Raw genomic sequence first — 23027 nt, 5'->3', positions numbered from 1 at the left:
TTGTTTTCTATATAGCAGTAGTATCATATGGCCTCCTTGTTTTCTATATAGCAGTAATATAATATGGCCTCCTTGTTTTCTATATAGCAGTAATATAATATAGCCTCCTTGTTTTCTATATAGCAGTAATATAATATGGCCTCCTTGTTTTCTATATAGCAGTAATATAATATAGCCTCCTTGTTTTCTATATAGCAGTAATATCATATGGCCTCCTTGTTTTCTATATAGCAGTAATATATGGCCTCCTTGTTTTCTATATAGCAGTAATATAATATAGCCTCCTTGTTTTCTATATAGCAGTAATATAATATAGCCTCCTTCTTTTCTATATAGCAGTAATATCATATGGCCTCCTTGTTTTCTATATAGCAGTAATATATGGCCTCCTTGTTTTCTATATAGCAGTAATATAATATGGCCTCCTTGTTTTCTATATAGCAGTAGTATCATATGGCCTCCTTGTTTTCTATATAGCAGTAATATAATATGGCCTCCTTGTTTTCTATATAGCAGTAATATCATATGGCCTCCTTGTTTTCTATATAGCAGTAATATCATATGGCCTCCTTGTTTTCTATGTAGCAGTAATATAATATGGCCTCCTTGTTTTCTATATAGCAGTAATATAATATGGCCTCCTTGTTTTCTATGTAGCAGTAATATAATATGGCCTCCTTGTTTTCTATGTAGCAGTAATATAATATGGCCTCCTTGTTTTCTATGTAGCAGTAATATAATATGGCCTCCTTGTTTTCTATATAGCAGTAATATCATATGGCCTCCTTGTTTTCTATGTAGCAGTAATATAATATGGCCTCCTTGTTTTCTATATAGCAGTAATATAATATGGCCTCCTTGTTTTCTATGTAGCAGTAATATAATATGGCCTCCTTGTTTTCTATGTAGCAGTAATATAATATGGCCTCCTTGTTTTCTATGTAGCAGTAATATAATATGGCCTCCTTGTTTTCTATATAGCAGTAATATCATATGGCCTCCTTGTTTTCTATGTAGCAGTAATATAATATGGCCTCCTTGTTTTCTATATAGCAGTAATATAATATGGCCTCCTTGTTTTCTATGTAGCAGTAATATAATATGGCCTCCTTGTTTTCTATATAGCAGTAATATAATATGGCCTCCTTGTTTTCTATATAGCAGTAGTATCATATGGCCTCCTTGTTTTCTATATAGCAGTAATATAATATGGCCTCCTTGTTTTCTATATAGCAGTAATATCATATGGCCTCCTTGTTTTCTATATAGCAGTAATTACATATGGCCTCCTTGTTTTCTATATAGCAGTAATATAATATGGCCTCCTTGTTTTCTATATAGCAGTAATATCATATGGCCTCCTTGTTTTCTATATAGCAGTAATTACATATGGCCTCCTTGTTTTCTATATAGCAGTAATATCATATGGCCTCCTTGTTTTCTATGTAGCAGTAATATAATATGGCCTCCTTGTTTTCTATATAGCAGTAATATAATATGGCCTCCTTGTTTTCTATGTAGCAGTAATATAATATGGCCTCCTTGTTTTCTATGTAGCAGTAATATAATATGGCCTCCTTGTTTTCTATGTAGCAGTAATATAATATGGCCTCCTTGTTTTCTATATAGCAGTAATATCATATGGCCTCCTTGTTTTCTATGTAGCAGTAATATAATATGGCCTCCTTGTTTTCTATATAGCAGTAATATAATATGGCCTCCTTGTTTTCTATGTAGCAGTAATATAATATGGCCTCCTTGTTTTCTATATAGCAGTAATATAATATGGCCTCCTTGTTTTCTATATAGCAGTAGTATCATATGGCCTCCTTGTTTTCTATATAGCAGTAATATAATATGGCCTCCTTGTTTTCTATATAGCAGTAATATCATATGGCCTCCTTGTTTTCTATATAGCAGTAATTACATATGGCCTCCTTGTTTTCTATATAGCAGTAATATAATATGGCCTCCTTGTTTTCTATATAGCAGTAATATCATATGGCCTCCTTGTTTTCTATATAGCAGTAGTATCATATGGCCTCCTTGTTTTCTATATAGCAGTAATATAATATGGCCTCCTTGTTTTCTATATAGCAGTAGTATCATATGGCCTCCTTGTTTTCTATATAGCAGTAATATCCTTTGTCACTTGTAGCAGTACAGTTATCCAGCCCATGTACTTGTTGTGTTTAGGAAGCCTTCCATGCAGCCAAGGTCTGAGCTGAGAACAATTGATGCTTGTGTCTGGTCCTTGTACCAGTCTGGGAAATCATTGCATGTGGCGTCACTGTTCTCGGATATATATTGCCGGCTATTAGAACGGCAAACATGACCAACCCAAGACCCATAACCACCAGGTGAATCTTCTATTTCCAGAAGTGACTTTTACACCAATTCCTCTTCTACATGGTGGATTCCATTGTTTCCTATAATCCTGATAAAGCACGATGCCATCTCATCATCTTATACGTAGAAGAGTTGTGGATAGATAACAAGTTCCTTCCTTACAGTGAAGGCATTGCTGGAGACCACCCCAATGAAGTGCCCCTCACTGACACTTGTTTTCCTCTGAAAGAATGCAGTGTTCCTGGAAAGAAGCAAACTTACCTCATAAGCGTCTCGCTCCTTCTCCAGAAACAGCGGGCTTCTAAGCATCAGGATGTTATTTGCGGGTAGTCATGAGATTTTTTCTTCTTATTCTTTACAAGGATGTTTTCTTAAAGTCATTTTTACTTCCTATATAATAAAACGTTGCACGCCCGCCCTATCTGTATCCATAGAAGGGAATATCTAAAGTCTGCTCCTATTCATAAACTCCAGAGCAGCCTAATGCACTGGGCTTTCAATGCGTCCGTCACCATGGAAACCACTCATGTCCCAGTCAGAGGGAATTTACATGATGGGACAAAAGTTAAAAGAGAAAACCCTCCTGCATTCAGACGACCTTTATCTATCCCCATAATAATAATAATAATGTCCATCTGCTATGTATATATATTTATTTATATGTGATGTGACTAGGTTTGCCACCCGGCTGGTACTTTACTGGCACGGACGGTATTTTAGCTTCCCTTCTAGTATTTTTATATTAAAACTGCTGGCAATGCAATGGCCGATATTTATCCAACCAATCCTCCAACTCCCGGAATGTTGCACCATATATTATACCAGTGTTTCCTAACCAGAGCACCTCCAGCTGTTGCAAAACTACAACTCCCAGCATGGCCGGACAGCCTTTTACAGCAGTGTTTCCTAACCAGAGCACCTCCAGCTGTTGCAAAACTACAACTCCCAGCATACCCAGATAGCCTTTTTTTACAGCAGTGTTTCCTAACCAGAGCACTTCCAGCTGTTGCAAAACTACAACTCCCAGCATGGCCAGATAGCCTTTTACAGCAGTGTTTCCTAACCAGAGCGCCTCCAGCTGTTGCAAAACTAAAACTCCTAGCATGCCCAGATAGCCTTTTACAGCAGTGTTTCCTAACCAGAGCGCCTCCAGCTGTTGCAAAACTACAACTCCCAGCATGGCCAGATATCCTTTTACAGCAGTGTTTCCTAACCAGAGAGCCTCCAGCTGTTGCAAAACTAAAACTCCTAGCATGCTCGGATAGCCTTTTACAGCAGTATTTCCTAACCAGAGCGCCTCCAGCTGTTGCAAAACTACAACTCCCAGCATGGCCAGATATCCTTTTACAGCAGTGTTTCCTAACCAGAGCGCCTCCAGCTGTTGCAAAACTAAAACTCCTAGCATGCTCGGATAGCCTTTTACAGCAGTATTTCCTAACCAGAGCGCCTCCAGCTGTTGCAAAACTACAACTCCCAGCATGCCCAGATAGCCTTTTACTGCAGTGTTTCCTAACCAGAGCGCCTCCAGCTGTTGCAAAACTACAACTCCCAGCATGCCCGGATAGCCTTTTTCAGCAGTGTTTCCTAACCAGAGCGCCTCCAGCTGTTGCAAATCTACAACTCCCAGCATGCCCGGATAGCCTTGTACAGCAGTATTTCCTAACCAGAGCGCCTCCAGCTGTTGCAAAACTACAACTCCCAGCATACCCAGATAGCCTTTTACAGCAGTGTTTCCTAACCAGAGCGCCTCCAGCTGTTGCAAAACTACAACTCCCAGCATGTCCAGATAGCCTTTTACAGCAGTGTTTCCTAACCAGAGCGCCTCCAGCTGTTGCAAAACTACAACTCCCAGCATGGCCGGACAGCCTTTTACAGCAGTGGTTCCTAACCAGAGCACTTCCAGCTATTGCAAAACTACAACTCCCAGCATGGCCGGATAGCCTTTTACACCAGTGTTTCCTAACCAGAGCGCCTCCAGCTGTTGCAAAACTACAACCCCCAGCATGCCCAGACAGCCGTTGGCTGTCTGGGCATGCTGGGAGTTGGAGTTTTGCAACAGCTGGAGGCACCCCTGGTTGGGAAACACTGACCTATACTATATACTACTAAAGAGTCCAACATGCTGGGAGTTGTAGTTTTTATTTGGGGCAGATGCTGAGCCACAGCCTGTATCAGGGCATGCTGGGAGTTGTAGTTAGTAAATAACTGCAACTCCTGAATTTAATAAAAACTAAGTGATCAAAAAGTCACATCAATACAAAAATGGTCCTGTTAAAAACTACAGATCGGGGCGCAAAAAAATTGCCCACATACAGGCCCGTATAAGGAGAAATGAAAAAGTTATATGGGTCAGAATAGGACAAAATTTCCCCCGCATGTGTGTATCCTGTGATGTTATGCATATATAATTAATTATGCAAATTAGCATGGCCGGTATGTTTTTTTTTGTTTTTTTTTTAAAGAAAGGTGGCGACCCTAGATGTGACACTAGAGCAAAGGATCAGGCAGAAAAAAGCGGGCAAGTTCAGCAGATTGTCAAGGCCGTGCCAGCAATAAGGCAACAGCTGAGAGGAACAGTTGGGAAATCCTACACCTGACATAATATCGTCCCTGTCACACGGTGTTGGCACGCTGGCATCTCCTGCCCAACAGTCAAGCAAAGCTGCAAAGGAAGTGACACAATATTATATCACGGACATGTACAAACAGTGTCTGCAAGGGAGTCTGTACATCTTACAGCCGGAATGGTATCAATAAGATCATATAGTAAAAGCATCCAGATGGGGTAATGCTCACAGCCATAGGAGAATAGTGTGCAGCTTTTCCCTGGAGAATATCAGAGTACGCTGAATATTCAATGGTTATTATTGTGGGATGTCCAGAGCACGGTATGGCAGAGGCATCCCACAGCCCATTCTACACTATTACATGATTATTATGCCATTGCCCAGAAAATGGAATACCCCACTGTTAACTAAATGTGCCTATTATACCGCCAGACTAACACACGAAATATAAATCTTATATATGCATACATATTCAAAGAATCTTTATCTGGCAGCAATGGGATATCTGGACTACTTAACACAAACCTGCAATAAAGAACATACTGAGAGACCACCAAAGCAAAGTCCTCCTATATACCACCCCTGTGCTGATGTACATTAATATATATATATATATATATATATATATATATATATATATATATATGCATTCAGGGGTCAAGTCCTGGAAAAAAAAAAGTGAGGGAACTCACTAGAGATGAGCGAACTTACAGTAAATTTGATTCGTCACAAACTTCTCGGCTCGGCAGTTGATGCCTTATCCTGCATAAATGAGTTCAGCTTTCAGGTGCTCCGGTGGGCTGGAAAAGGTAGATACATTCCTAGGAAAGAGTCTCCTAAAACTGCATCCACCTTTTCCAGCCCACCGGAGCACCTGAAAGCTGAACTCATTTATGCAGGATAAGTCATCAACTGCCGAGCCGAGAAGTTTGTGACGAATCAAATGTACTGTAAGTTCGCTCATCTCTAGAACTCACCCATGATTTCCACTCAAAGGCTGGCCCTGCTAATGGGAATGGTGTTCCTGCTGTGGAAAAAGTGCAGGAACTAAGTTCCCACACGTTCCTGCAGGACTTGACCCCTGTATGCATTTCTCTTAATAGGCAATTCTGACTTTTGCTATGGGGCCCTGTGATTTCTATGTATGCCCCAGAATGAAACTAAAAGGGTTGTGCCATCTTGTTAATGAGGTACTCCGGTGGAAAACTTTTTTTTTTTTTTTTATTTAATCAACTGGTGCCAGAAAGTTAAACAGATTTGTAAATTACTTCTATTAAAAAAATCTTAATCCTTCCAGTACTTATTAGCTGCTGAATACTACAGAGGAAATTATTTTCTTTTTGGAACACAGAGCTCTCTGCTGACATCATGACCACAGTGCTCTCTGCTGACATCTCTGTCCATTTTAAGAACTGTCCAGAGTAGGAGAAAATCCCCATTGAAAACATATGCTGCTCTGGACAGTTCCTAAAATGGACAGAGATGTCAGCAGAGAGTACTGGAAGGATTAAGATTTTAAATTTAAATTAAGTAATTTACAAATCTGTAACTTTCTGGCACCAGTTGATAAAAAAAAAAAAAAAAGGTTTTCCACCGGAGTACCTTTTTAAGTTATCCCTGGTCCACAAGATAGGGGGTAACTAGCTGATTGTGGGGGGCACCTGGCCCCATCATCTTGAAAACAGGGACCCCCGTCTCCCATCAGAATGCTGGAAACAGCAGAAAACTGTATTGTGCAGATTTCACTTCTCCCATAGAGAAGCGGTGTAGCGGTGTAGCAGCGCACATGTGTGGCTCACCGCATCATTTTAAGGGGGGGGAGATCATGGGGGGAGGGGAGTTTTGGCAATTTTACCCCTTCAGCTGTTTAAAAAAATTGATATAACTTCAAAAATGGTGCGGCACTCCAAATATCCAAAAAATAACTATTTATTCCACATGTCAAACAGTGCGACGTTTCAGCCCCTCAATGGAGCTTTTTTCAACCATGCTTGAAAAAAGCTCCATTGAGGGGCTGAAACGTCGCACTGTTTGACATGTGGAATAAATAGTTATTTTTTGGATATTTGGAGTGCCGCACCATTTTTGAACCTGTAAATGAATAGAAAAAAGAAAGAAGGCCCAAAGAGGCGCCTAGTGCATTACCCTAAGAATTTATACAGAGGCCCACGTAAAGTGGGGAAAAGTAAGGGGTCTAATGAATGGCCGCTCACCTGGAGCGTATAATAATACGCATGTAACCTCAGTCTGAGGTAATAAAGGATTCCGTGCAAGCCTACAGGTCTTCAGGATAGATCCAACGAGGAGATCCTGTGGATGAGCTTAAATATTGAAAAAATTGACCTGGCATCAGGCGCTCGGGGATCCAAAGAGATCTCACAACCAGTTCATGGAGGTGGATAGGGATTCAAGCTTTATTAGTATACAACAACGCGTTTCGGGGTTAGCATACCCCTTCTTCAGATTGACAGATTTGATCTGTCAATCTGAAGAAGGGGTATGCTAACCCCGAAACGCGTTGTTGTATACTAATAAAGCTTGAATCCCTATCCACCTCCATGAACTGGTTGTGAGATCTCTTTGGATCCCCGAGCGCCTGATGCCAGGTCAATTTTTTCAATATTTAAGCGCACCATTTTTGAAGTTATCAGTGATCGAGCCTGAGGGGCTGGCACCCGTCTACTGTGGTAAAGTAGTGCTGCAATTTTTTGGACATAATATTTTTTTTTTTTTTTTCTTTAAAATTTCAGTTGGGGGAGATTTATCAAAACCTGTCCAGAGGAAAAGTTGCTGAGTTGCCCATAGCAACCAATCAGATTGCTTCTTTCATTTTTCAGAGGCCTTTTCAAAAATGTAAGAAGCGATCTGATTGGTCGATATGGGTAACTCAGCAACTTTTCCTCTGGACAGGTTTCGACAAACATCCCCCATTGTTTTTATTTTCTTCCGATATGTGATATGTAAATCTATTTTAGTATAATTATCATCATTTCAATGCGCCTAAAAACATAAAAACACCAGTGTTCCAGCATTATACCAGAAACAGAAATGCCTAACTGAAAGACGTATATTATATTGTATTTAGTATTGAAGAGTTTTACTGCACAACAGTATCTCCTGCCCATTACACTTTCAGAATGCTGCCACCTGGTGGTATTCTCTTAACTAACACTTCGTAGGACAATATACTTGCATCTTGCATTTGTTCTTGCAAGTTTTATTTCATCATATTAAACCTAAAGTTCAAAAGAATACTTTATATGCCAGTTATAATGTGCACTGAATCACAAAAAATATATTTCTTGGTTTTATTCCACTAGATTCTCTGGGATCCTCTGTTGGCTATTTTTTTGCTATTAATGACCATGACAAACTATAACTGCAGCAATAAGAAAACTGAGGACCTGTGAAAGAATATTTTTGGTAGCTTTCTTTGTTTTCCCAAACCACTGGCCTTATGGACAATACCCATGTGAACACCAACAATCCAATAGGTCAGTGTTTTCCAAACAGGGTGCCTCCAGCTGCTGCCTTTGGCTGTCTGGGCATGCTGGGAATTGTAGAGAATAGCTGTAGGCTCCCTCTTTGGGAAACACTGCATTAGGTGGTAATGCGCCTCTGGATTAGGTGGTAATGCGCCTCTGGATTAGGTGGTAATGCACCTCTGGATTCCATGGTAATGCGCCTCTGGATTAGGTGGTAATGCGCCTCTGGATTACGTGGTAATGCACCTCTGGATTCCATGGTAATGCGCCTCTGGATTAGGTGGTAATGCGCCTCTGGATTAGGTGGTAATGCGCCTCTGGATTAGGTGGTAATGCACCTCTGGATTAGGTGGTAATGCACCTCTGGATTAGGTGGTAATGCACCTCTGGATTCCATGGTAATGCGCCTCTGGATTAGGTGGTAATGCGCCTCTGGATTACGTGGTAATGCACCTCTGGATTCCATGGTAATGCGCCTCTGGATTAGGTGGTAATGCGCCTCTGGATTAGGTGGTAATGCGCCTCTGGATTAGGTGGTAATGCACCTCTGGATTAGGTGGTAATGCACCTCTGGATTAGGTGGTAATGCACCTCTGGATTAGGTGGTAATGCACCTCTGGATTAGGTGGTAATGCACCTCTGGATTAGGTGGTAATGCACCTCTGGATTAGGTGGTAATGGTCCTGTCAGACTAACCTGATCAGCTTTTATGAGGAGGTGAGCTCCAGACTGGACCAGGGGCAATCGCCGGATGTCGTATATCTGGATTTTTCCAAAGCATTTGATACTGTGCCACATAAAATGATTGGTATATAAAATGAGAAGGATTGGGCTGGGGGAGAATGTGTGTAAGTGGGTAAGTAACTGGCTCAGTGATAGGAAACAGAGGGTGGTTATTAATGGTACTTATTGTGATTGGGTGACTGTTACTAGTGGGGTACCACAGGGGTCCGTCTTGGGTCCTATTCTATTTAATATATTCATTAAAGGGGTACTCCGTTGGAATTATTTTTTTTTTAGTCAACTGATGCCAGAAAGTTAAACAGATTAGTAAATTACTTCTATTAAAAAATCTTAATCATTCCAGTACTTATTAGCTGCTGAATACTACAGAGGAAATTATTTTCTTTTTGGAACACAGAGCTCTCTGCTGACATCATGAACACAGTGGTCTCTGCTGACACCTCTGTCCATTTTAAGAACTGTCCAGAGTAGGAGAAAATCCTCATAGAAAACATATGCTGTTATATCTATATCCTCTATAGTATTCAGCAGCTAATAAATACTGCAAGGATTAAGATTTTTTTAATAGAAGTAATTTGCAAATTTGTTTAACTTGCTGGCACCAGTTGATTTAAAAAAAAAAAAGTTTGCCACCAGAGTACCCCTTTAACCCCTTAACCCCTTAAGGACCGGAGGTTTTTCCGTTTTTGCATTTTCGTTTTTTGCTCCTTGCCTTTAAAAAATCATAACTCTTTCAAATTTACACCTAAAAATCCATATGATGGCTTATTTTTTGCGCCACCAATTCTACTTTGTAATGACGTCAGTCATTTTGCCCAAAAATCTATGGTGAAGCGGGAAAAAAAATCATTGTGCGACAAAATTTAAAAAAAAACGCTGTTTTGTAACTTTTGGGGGCTTCCGTTTCTACGTAGTACATTTTTCGGTAAAAATGACACCTGATATGTATTCTGTAGGTCCATACGATTAAAATGATACCCTACTTATATAGGTTTGATTTTGTCGGACTTCTGGAAAAAATCATAACTACATGCAGGAAAATTAATACGTTTAAAATTGTCATCTTCTGACCCCTATAACTTTTTTATTTTTCCGTGTATGGGGCGGTATGAGGGCTCATTTTTTGCGCCGTGATCTGAAGTTTTTAACGGTACCATTTTTGCATTGATAGGACTTATTGATCGCTTTTTATTCATTTTTTCATGATATAAAAAGTGACCAAAAATGCACTATTTTGGACTTTGGAATTTTTTTGCGCGCACGCCATTGACCGTGCGGTTTAATTAACGATATATTTTTATAATTCGGACATTTCCGCACGCGGCGATACCATTTATGTTTATTTTTATTTTTATTTACACTGTGTTTTTTCTTTTATGGGAAAAGGGGGGTGATTCAAACTTTTAATAGGGAAGGGGTTAAATGATGTTTATTCACTTTTTTTTTGCACTTTTTTTTTGCAGTGTTATAGGTCCCATAGGGACCTATAACACTGCACACACTGATCTTTTACATTGATCACTGGTTTCTCATAAGAAACCAGTGATCGATGATTCTGCCGCATGACTGCTCATGCCTGGATCTCAGGCACTGAGCTGTCATTCGGCGATCGGACAGCGAGGAGGCAGGTAGGGGCCCTCCCGCTGTCCTGTCAGCTGTTCGGGATGCCGCGATTTCACCGCGGCTATCCCGAACAGCCCACTGAGCTAGCCGGCATGCTTTCGATTTCACTTTAGACGCGGCGTTCAACTTTGAACGCCGCGTCTAAAGGGTTAATAGCGCGCGGCACAGCGATCAATGCCGCGCGCTATTAGCCACGGGTCCCGGCCGTTGTTAGAGGCCGGGCCCGAACCGCTATGATGCGGGGCCACGCCGTGGCCCCGCGTTATAGATCGGGAGTGGACACATGACGTTCCAGTACGTCATGTGTCCTTAAGGGGTTAAGGACTCAGGGTTTTTCCGTTTTGCACTTTCGTTTTTTCCTCCTTACCTTTTAAAAATCATAACCCTTTCAATTTTCCACCTAAAAATCCATATTATGGCTTATTTTTAGCGTCGCCAATTCTACTTTGCAGTGACATTAGTCATTTTACCCAAAAATGCACGGCGAAACGGAAAATAAAATCATTGTGCGACAAAATCGAAAAAAAACGCCATTTTGTAACTTTTGGGGGCTTCCGTTTCTACGCAGTGCATATTTCTATAAAAATGACACCTTATCATTATTCTGTAGGTCCATACGGTTAAAATGATACCCTACTTATATAGGTTTGATTTTGTCGCACTTCTAGAAAAAATCATAACTACATGCAGAAAAATTTATACGTTCAAAAATGTCATCTTCTGACCCCTATAACTTTTTTATTTTTCCACGTACAGGGCGGTATGAGGACTCATTTTCTGCGCCGTGATCTGAAGTTTTTATAGGTATGATTTTTGTTTTGATCAGACTTTTTGATCACTTTTTATTCATTTTTTTAATGGTATAAAAAGTGACCAAAATACGCTTTTTTGGACTTTGGAATTTTTTTGCGCGTACACCATTGACCGTGCGGTTTAATTAATGATATATTTTTATAGTTCGGACATTTACGCACGCGGCGATACCACATATGTTTATTTATTAATTTTTTTACACTTATTTTTTTTATGGGAAATGGGGGGTGATTCAAACTTTTATTAGGGAAGGGGTTAAATGACCTTTATTAACACTTTTTTTTTTACTTTTTTTTTGCAGTGTTATAGGTCCCATAGGGACCTATAACACTGCACACACTGATCTCCTATGCTGATCACTGGTGTGTATTAACACGCCTGTGATCAGCATTATCGGCGCTTGACTGCTCCTGCCTGGATCTCAGCAGTCACGGAGCAGTCATTCGTCGATCGGACACCGAGGAGGCAGGTAAGGGCCCTCCCGGTGTCCTGTAAGCTGTTCGGGACGCCGCGATTTCACCGCGGCAGTCCCGAACAGCCCGACTGAGCAGCCGGGTCACTTTCAGTTTCACTTTAGAAGCGGCGGTCAGCTTTAACCGCCGCTTCTAAAGGGTTAATACCGCACATCGCCGCGATCGGCGATGTGTGGTATTAGCCGCGGGTCCCGGCCATTCATGAGCAACGGGACCGACGCGATATGATGCAGGATCGCGGCGCGATCCCGCTTCATATCGCGGGAGCCGGCGCAGGACGTAAATATACGTCCTGCGTCGTTAAGGGGTTAATGAACTTGTAGAGGGGTTGAATAGTGAATAGTAAAGTAGCAATCTTTGCAGATGATACTAAACTCTGTAAAGCGGTAAACACAATAGATTACAGTGCACTGTTACAAATGGATCTGGATAGGTTGGAGGTTTGGGCTGGGAAGTGGCAGATGAGGTTCAACACTGATAAATGTAAGGTTATGCACATGAGGAAGAAAAATTCAGGCTGAGATTAATTAAATGGGAGCACACTTGGGACGACTGACGTGGAAAAGGACTTAGGAGTCTTAGTTAACAGTAAATTTAGCTGTAGTGACCAGTGTCGGGCAGCTGCTGCCAAGACAAATAAAATCATGGGGTGCATCAATAGGGGCATAGATGCCAACGACAAGGAAATAATTCTACCCCTGTACAAATCACTAGTCAGACCACACATAGAATACTGTGTACAGTACTGGGCACCAGTATACAAGAAAGATATAGTGGAGCTGGAGAGGGTTCAAAGACGGGCAACCAGGGTAATACGGGGAATGGGAGGACTACAGTACCCAGAAAGATTATCAGAATTATGGTTATTTAGTTTAGAAAAAAGAAGGCTTAGGGGAGACCTAATAACTATGCATAAATATATCAGGGGACAGTACAGAGATCTCTCCCATGATCTATTTATACCCAGGACTGTATCTATAACAAGGGGGCATCCTCTATGTCCAGAGGAAAGAAGGTTTCTACACCAGCACAGATGGGGGTTCTTTACTGTAAGAGCAGTGAGACGCTGGAATTCTCAGCCTGAGGAGGTGGTCATGGTGAACTCTGTAAGAGAGTTCAAAAGGGGTCTGGATGCATTTTTGGAGAGTAATAACATTGCAGGTTATGTATACTAGATTCATAGGGACAGAAGGTTGATCCAGAGATTTATTCTGATGCCATATTTGGAGTCGGGAAGGAATTTTTACCTCGAGTATGAGGGTTTTTTGCCTTCCTCTGGATCAACTCAGTAGGGACTCATTAGGGATATAGGTTGAACTTGATGGACTATGGTCTTTTTTCAACCTTATGAACTATGTAACCTCTGGATTACGTGGTAATTAGTGAAGAGCTGCAGGGTCATATTCAAATTTGCGATATTTCGCGAATATATGGACGAATATTCGTACCATGTTGGCAAAATTTGCATATTCGCTATGTTCGTTCACTTTTTTCCATTTCAACTAACTAACACTATACCCTAAACTAACCTACCCTATCTAAAGCTAAAAGAAGAGAGGGATCAGTGTCCTCTGGAAGTGCTGATATTCGCGAATATTTTCCTATTCCCATATACGAAATATTCGCGCTCCACACCGACTCGCACAGTAAATAATATTAGAGCCATCTTTGGACCACAAGCTGGAAGCAGGGAGGGATGATCACTTTTTTTTTTTTTTTACACAGTACACATCATTGTTGTGATGTGTACTGTGAAGAAAAACGAAACCGACTATTCGTCATTACGAGTTTATAGCGCTATATTCTAAATATTTACGAAATCGCGAAGTGCCGATATACAGGATAAAAATTTGCATTTCGAATATTCACGCTCAACACTAGATGCACCTCTGGATTACGTGGTAATGCACCTCTGGATTACGTGGTAATGCACCTCTGGATTACGTGGTAATGCACCTCTGGATTACGTGGTAATGCACCTCTGGATTACGTGGTAATGCACCTCTGGATTACGTGGTAATGCACCTCTGGATTAGTTGGTAATGCACCTATGGATTAGGTGGTAATGCACCTCTGGATTAGTTGGTAATGCACCTCTGGATCTTGATCTATAACATCCCTGAATAATGAACCAGCCTGGTCCCGTAACAACTCCTTTGCTTTTCCCAGGCTTGCATTCTTAAAGGGGTACTCCGGTGAAAAAAAAAAAATTTTAAATCAACTGGTGCCAGAAAGTTAAACAGATTTGTAAATTACTTCTATTAAAAAATCTTAATCCTTCCTGTACTTATTAGCTGCTGAATACTACAGTGGAAACTCTTTTCCGTTTGATACACAGAGCTGTCTGCTGACATCATGAGCACAGTGCTCTCTGCTGACATCTCTGTCCATTTTAGGAACTGTCCAGAGCAAAAGGAAATCCCCATAGCAAACATATGCTGTTCTGGACAGTTCCTAAAATGGACAGAGATGTCAGCAGAGAGCACTGTGCTCATGATGTCAGCAGACAGCTCTGTGTTTCAAAAAGAAAAGAATTTCCGCTGTAGAATTCAGCAGCTAATAAGTACAGGAAGGATTAAGATTTTTTTTATAGAAGTAATTTACAAATCTGTTTAACTTTCTGGTACCAATTGATTAAAAAAAAAAAAAAAAAAAAGTTTTTCACCGAAGTACCCCTTTAAACTATGTTCAGGTGGTGGAATTCTGTGCGGACATTCCTCCGACAGCGGAGTGCCGGCAGAACATGCTGGCGCTAGGACTGCTCGGAAATGCGCCGTCTCATAAACGGCAGTGCATTTCCTTGGACTCTGTGCGACATGTCTATTCTTTCTGTGGACTACGGAATCAGTATTTCCGCAACAGAAACATCTACTGCGGAAATTCATGTGCACAGTGAAGCAGAATCCTATTGAAATCAATGCTGTGGAATGTCCATGCAGAATTTTTATGCGGAATTCTGCACAGAAATTCCCTCATGTGAACATGGCCTTATTGTCATTTTTTGTTGTTGTTATGGTTTGTTTGTAAACCTAAATTACACCAGATAAAAAAAAAATCTAATCAGTGACCTGAAGGTAGCTGCAGTGCCCTTCCAGATTGGTGTCAACTTCTTCCTTTCACTAAAGTCACATACAGAAAAAAAAAAAAAAAACTATAAGTGTCAGAAATTAGTTCCATAAATTTTCAGACACGGATGTACCAAAAATGGAGCCTCTGCATCAGCGGAAATATTTTGTATGCAACATCCTGGACTCGTACATTGTGGATCTTATCAGTGAAGTGCTGACATCGATTCTCATTTCTGGTTGTCAATAGGCCGATTTCTGGCATAGGATTCTTACTGCTCATAGGAATAGTCTTTACAATGCACATCATCTTCCTTAACTATTAGCTTTTCTATGAAGGACAGAATTAGAGTATTGGGTGGGGATGGGGGGTTAATATTTCTGCTGTTGTATCACTCACATTCTCCATGTCACTTTATCTGAATTATACTGACCAGTTCCCATCAATATCTTTGCCAAGAGGAAGTCCTGAGGTCAGAGCAGGAGGAAAAGCCCAATTTATAACAAGAGGATTCCATTTCACTTATCAAACTGAAAAAACCAGACCGGAAATATGCAAAAAATTCATTCAGAACATCTTTTTGCTTTAACTGGGTAAAATGGAAGCCAATAAAATAAAATGCAAATGTAGTTTTGATAAAGAAATAAAGTTCATCAGCTCACTCCTGATTGCGCTCAGTGTCCGGACAGGACAGGTGCAACCCAGCACCGAGGACAACTTGAAGCAGAAAAATGGATCCAGCGCAGACTTTGTGCAATAGAAAACTTCTTTATTCAGGTACCAACAAGAACAGGATAAAAGTAACGCGTTTCAGCCAGATAGACTAGCCTTACTCATACTGTATGAGTAAGGCTAGTCAATCTGGCTGAAACGTGTCACTTTTATCCTGTTCTTGTTGGTACCTGAATAAAGAAGTTTTCTATTGCACAAAGTCATCCATTTTTCTATTTCAAAATGTAGTTTTGAATAAAATAAGTGTGTTTCAGAGCCCTGCCAATTCCGAGATGCACGCTCAGTGCAGGACTTGTCCGCCTAGCCAATTACTGACAGTGACTGTCTGAGCATGCAGATCCTGCACTGAGCGCACATCAAAGAAGATCAGGGGACCGGATAGAGCCAAACAGGAGCTGAGGGGATCAGGGCTAGGTATGTATCTTATTTTTTTAAGGGCCCCAGCACCATACTAATTTTTATAAAACCGCCGAAATAACCCTTTAAAAAAAGAGAGTCATTATTTTCAAGAGGCCCCCAATGGTTTCTCCCCTACCTCCAGCCTTTATTGATGGATCTCTATATTTGGGTATATGGAGATATCTAATGAATAAGGCTGACGGGGCGGCCAAAAGCCACTGGGGACTGCCCTGATGACTCAAGGTTTAGACAGCATGAAATGATCCCTTTAAAGGGGTTATCAAGGAATAGGAAATCAGAGATAATTTCTTTTTAAAACAAGCAGCACACCTCCCCTCATGTTTTGTTTGGTATCACAACTTAGCTCCATCTCCTTCAATAGAACTTAGCTGCAATACCACACAACCTGAGGAGAGGTGTGGTGCAGGTTTTGAAAAAATCTGCAGATATTTCTAATTCTAGATAACCCCTTTAAGCACTGGTAGAAGCATGGTAGCAAAACACACATTGGGCATTGGGTCCTGCCCTGGCATGTATATAAGATTATCTCCATGACAGATATTTGTGCTATTATATATAGCTTGTTGGGCATGATTTGCACATTGTGAATAGCTCAAATGTTTTTTTTTTTTTATGGAAAAATACAATATCTACCTGGATTTTATGTTTTGCCATTTATTACTGTGTGACGTCACGAACTTCTGTTCCCGTGGTCGGGACCCAGACCCTCCAGTGCTTCCGGACCAGAAACAGGTGGGTGCCGCATGCTATATTGCGGGGTCCCCAGCGTCGGGTCCCCCGCGATCAGACATCTTCTCCCCTATCCTTTGGATAGGGGATAAGATGTTTAGGGGTGAAGTACCCCATTAAAATGAAACTTTTGAGAACACCGTTGTAACAGCGAAACATGTAGAGGCTGGCAATATAGTGTTTCATTTTAAGTTTCATTTCCAGAGCGGCCAAGCGAGTTAGCGGCAACTGCAGTGCCGTATACTATAGTCATTGGAGGGATAACTCCTAGTAATCGACACTTTATATATCTTGGTCCGGTCTGGTGTCAGTTTAAAATACGTTTTCTGGGAAGAAATGTTTTAACAATTTCACAGTATTAAAAGTTATGTTTTTGGCGTTGTACAGATAGGAGTGTTGTATGGCCCAGGGGTTTGGTCGTTATAGTCTTACATCATCTGGCACATGCCTATCCCTACTAAGAAAGTTGTACCAACTTTTAAATATACAATGATTAATCTTATCTACATAAAATTTGACAACCTCCATATATCAAATGTTATTTTAATCATTATATGTGAATGGTTCTTTTCGGCATTTGCTTTAACTATTTCTTATCGGGTAAGATGTGGTATTTATACCGTACTAAGAAGAGTAGGGAAGACAATGAAAGCAGTGACCCTTATTTAACTGCCATCTTTATTTTATTTTATTTATTTATATAGCGCCTACAGATTCCGCAGCGTTGCCATCTTAATGAGAGTGACTTTAAGATAGATCACACAGTACTTGGAACTTCATTTTATGCTTAGCTGGCCTTTTACTGTGAATGCATTAGACCAAATTTGAAGAATAATCCACCACTTAAATCCTACATAGAGTTAGCTAGAATTTTTTTGAGATGGAAACATATTTAAAAAAAGAAGATAATCCTTACATTGCAATTATTTTGTTTTATATAGGTGCAGTTTCTTGTGGATAGCACAAAAACTTTAGTGAGTTTGATATATTCCTATTTCCCTAGTAGCAGCATCACTAAACATTAAATATTTGCTTAACAGTCCAAAGTCTCAACTTTGGTATTTTTTGGTCAAGTATGCTGCAAACCAACACATGAAGAAGAACAAATAGGAAACCAGCTGTAGTCAGGAATTCCAAAACCACTGTCCTTATTCTTGCCACAGATCATGTATAACAGTGGTCTCAAACTGTAGCCCTTTAGATGTGGCAAAACTTCAACTCCCAGCCAAGCGGTACTCCACCACCCCCCTTCTTAACATTGGTACACCATATAGCCAGCGTTCCCCTGAGTTCCCTGCTGCCACCATTCCTGCTGCTCTCCTGTGGTCCTAGGAGGCAAAAACTAAACAGTGGAAAAAAATAGGATGAGGCCTTCTGCTCAATCTCCTTGGTGGGACCCTAAATCTAGAACTGTGGTGTCGGACGGGTTAATGTGTAATTAAAGGGGTTATCCAGCATAAGGTGATTTTAGTATGTACCTGGCAGGCAGTAATGGACATGCTTAGGAAGGATCTGCGCTTGTCTTGGGCTAAATGCCTATGCTGTGAGATTACCATAACACTGTGGCTAGCTTTTTGTGAACTGGTATTTCCTGTTTTCAGTTTTCTTGTTTGCCTACAAATCCCATGATTCCATTTTCCTCCTTCCCACACATCAGCCACCCCACCCATTGAAACATAAATGAGCTGCAGACCTATGGTTTTCAATCAGGGTGCCTACAGCTGTTGCATTACTTGCAGATGGCTCTCTCCACCCATTGAAGCAGACAGGCTCCCTGTCATCAGCTGACTAGTGAGTCAGGTCTCGACCGCATTGTCACCTGGGAAAAATCTGAGACAGCAGTCATTTTATATGCTGGTAAAAATAAATATTGGGGTGAAAATCACATAAGAATTGTGTAAGCAGTAATAGACATAAAATCCAAATCTACTCTTCATAGAAGCAGCATACAATATGCAGGGAAGAAATGATGCGCTAGCAGAATTACACAGTCCTGATGCAAAAACTATAGCCCCTCTGCTACATATAGTCACATTAAGTGTCTAGTGCAAGAGCTGCATTCTTTGCTTCTTCTGTAAAATGTTAGCTCCTGGAATGGCATTGTCTGGAATGGAGCCAAATGGGAATGTGATCAAAGGGTTTCCTGTCCCCCACTCTTAGCAACAAAAACAGGCAAAGATTACCTATTACTAGAATAAATTTATAATTCAGCCATTTTTTTCAAAAACTCCTTGATATCAGTTCAATGAAGATGTTCCCTTATTAGTTTATGCCTTAGGGTAGGGTCACAAGTAGCGTATACACAGGGTATTTGGCGCTGTGTATTCTAATCTTAGCAAAGTCTTTGGGTGTTTATTATTACACCATAGACTTTGCTAGCATAGAAATTTGCGTCGTCAAATATGCAGCATATACGCAACGTGTAACCCTACCCCTTAAAGGGGTATTCCGCCCCTAGACATTTTATCCCCTATCCAAAGGATAGGGGATAAGATGTCAGATCGCCGCGGTCCCGCTGCTGGGGACCCCTGGGATTCCCGCTACGGCACCGCGCTATCATTACAGCACAGAGCGAGTTCGCTCTGCACGTAATAATGGGCGGTACAGGGGCCGGAGCATCGTTACGTCATGGCTCCGCCCCTCGTGATGTCACGGCCCGCCCCTTTCAATACAAGTCTATGGGAGGGGACGTGGCGGTCGTCACGCCCCCTCCCATAGACTTCCATTAAGGGGACGGGCCGTGATGTCACAAGGGGCGGCACCATGACGTCACGCGGCTCCGTCCCCTGTATCGCCCGTCATTACGCACAGAGCGAACTCGCTCTGTGCTGTAATGATAGCGCGGTGCCGCAGCGGGGATCCCGGGGGTCCCCAGCAGCGGGACTGCGGCGATCTGACATCTTATCCCCTATCCTTTGGATAGGGGATAAAATGTCTATGGGCGGAATACCCCTTTAAAAGGCATTGGAGAAGTAAGAAATGTTTGTTGTATTAAAAGGTTTCCTATATATACAGTATAAACAATATCTGGTCTACAGACAAGCAGAAATAAAAGACTTGCAAAATCATTTTGACAGCAGCATACACCGTAACCTTGCCACAGTAATAGTAGATAAATACAAAGCAAAAAATAAATCTGCCTGATATATCACATTTTTTAATTTGAAAATATTAATCTTATTGATCCATGGAGGAAGCTTGTCATGAATTGTGTATCGTTTTGCAGTGTGCCACCCTGGAGACATTTCAGTTGACTAAGAAAGGAACCAAGAAATCCATAGAGAGAAGAGATCCTTAGAAATAACTGTTGACCTTAGAGATTACTCCTTTATCAACTTGGAAGAAACAACAGATGCCCACAAGTCACCAGTGACATGGCAACCCTTCAATCACTATACCACTACCTTGCTTGCATACTAACACACATACAGACATATGCTCATTATTTAATATCTAATGCTCTTATGTAATGAGTTTGCAAAAAACCTCCATGACAGACTATGCTGGGGATTACAGTGCTCAATGAAACCACATGGCTCTTCTAATAATGTATACTCCCTATTTATCATAAATTACAATTGTACAGTAATTTCTAGAAATAAATGGAGATTATCCAGACTACCAGCAGAAAAGGCAAATTTCCTATATAGCTGCAAGGCCATCTGGCCGGTCCAGTTGAGCTTCTGTCCAAATGTAAATTCATAAAACATAATTTTCAAAACTCTCTCACAATCCCAGCACCTCTACTTTTATATTCCTTTCAAGAAAACAGAGAGTTTGCTTCCTACTGTGTCAGTGACATGCTTAAAGGGGGTGGCTGTGTGGCCCAGTTTAATAGCTTTAACCCCTTAAGGACGCAGGGTTTTTCCGTTTTTGTATTTAAATTTTTTCATCATCACCTTCTAAAAACCTTAACGTTTTCAATTTTGCACCTAAAATAACATATTTTATTAATACATAACATATTTTTTGCACCACCAATTCTACTTTGCAGTGACAGTCATTTTACCAAACAATCTGCGGCAAAACGGAAAAAAAATTAATTGTGCGACAAAATTGAAGAAAAAACTTTTGGGGGCTTCCGTTTCTACGCAGTGCATATTTCGATAAAGATGACACCTTATCTTTATTCTGTAGGTCCATACAGTTAAAATGATACCCTACTTATATAGGTTTGAAGCAAGAACAAACAGGAGCCGCACTCACCATCCAGGACTTTATTTTCTTCCGGTCATTGGCAAGATGTTACAGGCGGGGGAGCGGGATGGAGGACGGGGACCCGGAACAAGCTGTTTCGTGCGGTGATGCGCACTTCTTCTAGCCGGAAATCATTTCCAGCTAGAGAAGTGCGCATCACGGCATGAAACAGCTTGCACCCCCGCCTGTAACATCTTGCCAATGACCGGAAGAAAATAAAGTCCTGGATGGTGAGTGTGGCTCCCGTTTGTTCTTTGTTCTTGCTTTATGCCTTCTGCTCAAGCTTCGCACCTCCGCTACAGGCTATCCGTCAGTCCAGCTCCGCTTTGTGTGTCGCTCCATGTCTTAGTGGCTGCTTAGTTCCGTAGTGCCGGCATCTTGTCCTCTCTTGGCTCATTGTTATATAGGTTTGATTTTGTATTACTTCTGAAAAAAATCATAACTACATGCAGGAAAATTTATACGTTTAAAATTTTCATCTTCTGACCCCTATAACTTTTTTTTTTTTTCTGCGTATGGGCCGGTATGAGGGCTCATTTTTTGCGCCATGATCTGAAGTTTTTATCGGTACCATTTGATGGGACTTTTTGATCGCTTTTTATAAATTTTTCATGATACTAAAAGTGACCAAAAATACGCTATTTTGGACTTTGGAATTTTTTTGCGCGTACGTTATTGACCGTGCAGTTTAATTAACAATATATTTTTATAGAGCGGACATTTCCACATGTGGCGATACTACATATGTTTATTTTCATCTACACAGTTTTTTTTATGGGAAATGGGGGTGATTCAAACTTTTAATAGGGAAGGGTTTAAATGATCTTTATTCACTTTTTTTTTATACTTTATTTTTGCTGTGTTATAGCCCTCCCTGGTGGCTATTACACTGCACATACCGATCTCATACACAGATCATTGCCGTGCATTAGCACGGCAAAGATCAGTGTTATCGGCAGTTGATTGCTCAAGCCTGGATTTCAGGCTTGGAGCAATCAATCGCCGATCGGACGCGACGGAAGCAGGAAAGAGACCCTCCTTCTGCGTCCTAGCTAAGCGGGAAATTGCGATTTCCCCACAATGGTCCCGATTAACCCGACTGAGCCGCCGGGAAGCTTTTACTTTCATTTTAGACGCGGTGATCAACTTTGAATGCCACGTCTAAAGGGTTAATAGTGCGTGGCACAACGATCAGTGCTGCACGCTATTAGCCCAGGGTCTCGGGTTTCATTAGCCGCCGGGACTGACCTGGTATAACGCAGGGTCACGGCGTACAGGTACGCTCTGGGTCCTTAGGTTAGCTAGCTGTTTTTCTCTCCTCTCCCAGAATGCCTAGATCGCATTGGTCCAGATTTATCAAACTGTGTGAGATAAAAAATAGAGTGATTTTTCCACAGCAACCAATCACAGCTCAGATAACGAGCTCTGGTAAAGTGAAAGCTGAGAGCTGTGATTGGTTGATATGGGAAAATCCCTCCAGCTTTTGTCTCACACAGTTTGATAAATCTGGGCCATTGTGTATGAGGGGGGGGGGGGGGGGTATCGGGAGACATAGCCAACCACTAAAAGTATAAACCAGACGCTTCTGTACCTTTGCATCAGCTGTGATTACCAAGGTGCTGGTATAACCATTGAACTGAAACACATAGCTAGCTTCCTTCAAGTAAATCACCAACACAGAGCTCTCTACTGTGGCGAAAGGAACACAGAAATGGAGATGTAAGGACCATCAGACTATATCCCTGAACAACATAAAGTAATACATGAAACTGTGAACTGAACATGTAGAACCTATGCTGCTTTTTAATGTAGATAGGAGACAGTATATT

The 23027-nt window shown here is 41.1% G+C and overlaps 1 protein-coding gene across 6 annotated transcripts in view; it reads right to left on the bottom strand.

The window, feature by feature from the left end:
- The window catches only part of MCF2L (MCF.2 cell line derived transforming sequence like), a 307099-nt gene that overhangs the window by 251778 nt on the left and 32294 nt on the right, over nt 1–23027 (bottom strand). For 2 of the 6 annotated variants that reach the window (XM_056555798.1, XM_056555805.1), the window contains exon 1: nt 2611–2833. The exons of the other annotated variants lie outside the window; for them this stretch is intronic. The gene's annotated coding sequence lies outside the window, so the exon portion shown is untranslated. Of the gene's footprint in view, nt 1–2610; nt 2834–23027 lie in introns of those variants that run through there. 6 annotated transcript variants of the gene reach the window in all.

Source organism: Hyla sarda, chromosome 2, assembly GCF_029499605.1.
Source record: "Hyla sarda isolate aHylSar1 chromosome 2, aHylSar1.hap1, whole genome shotgun sequence".
NCBI lineage: Eukaryota > Metazoa > Chordata > Amphibia > Anura > Hylidae > Hyla > Hyla sarda.
The sequence above is the reverse complement of the archived record's forward strand: the minus strand, read 5'-3'. Positions and strand labels throughout refer to the sequence as shown.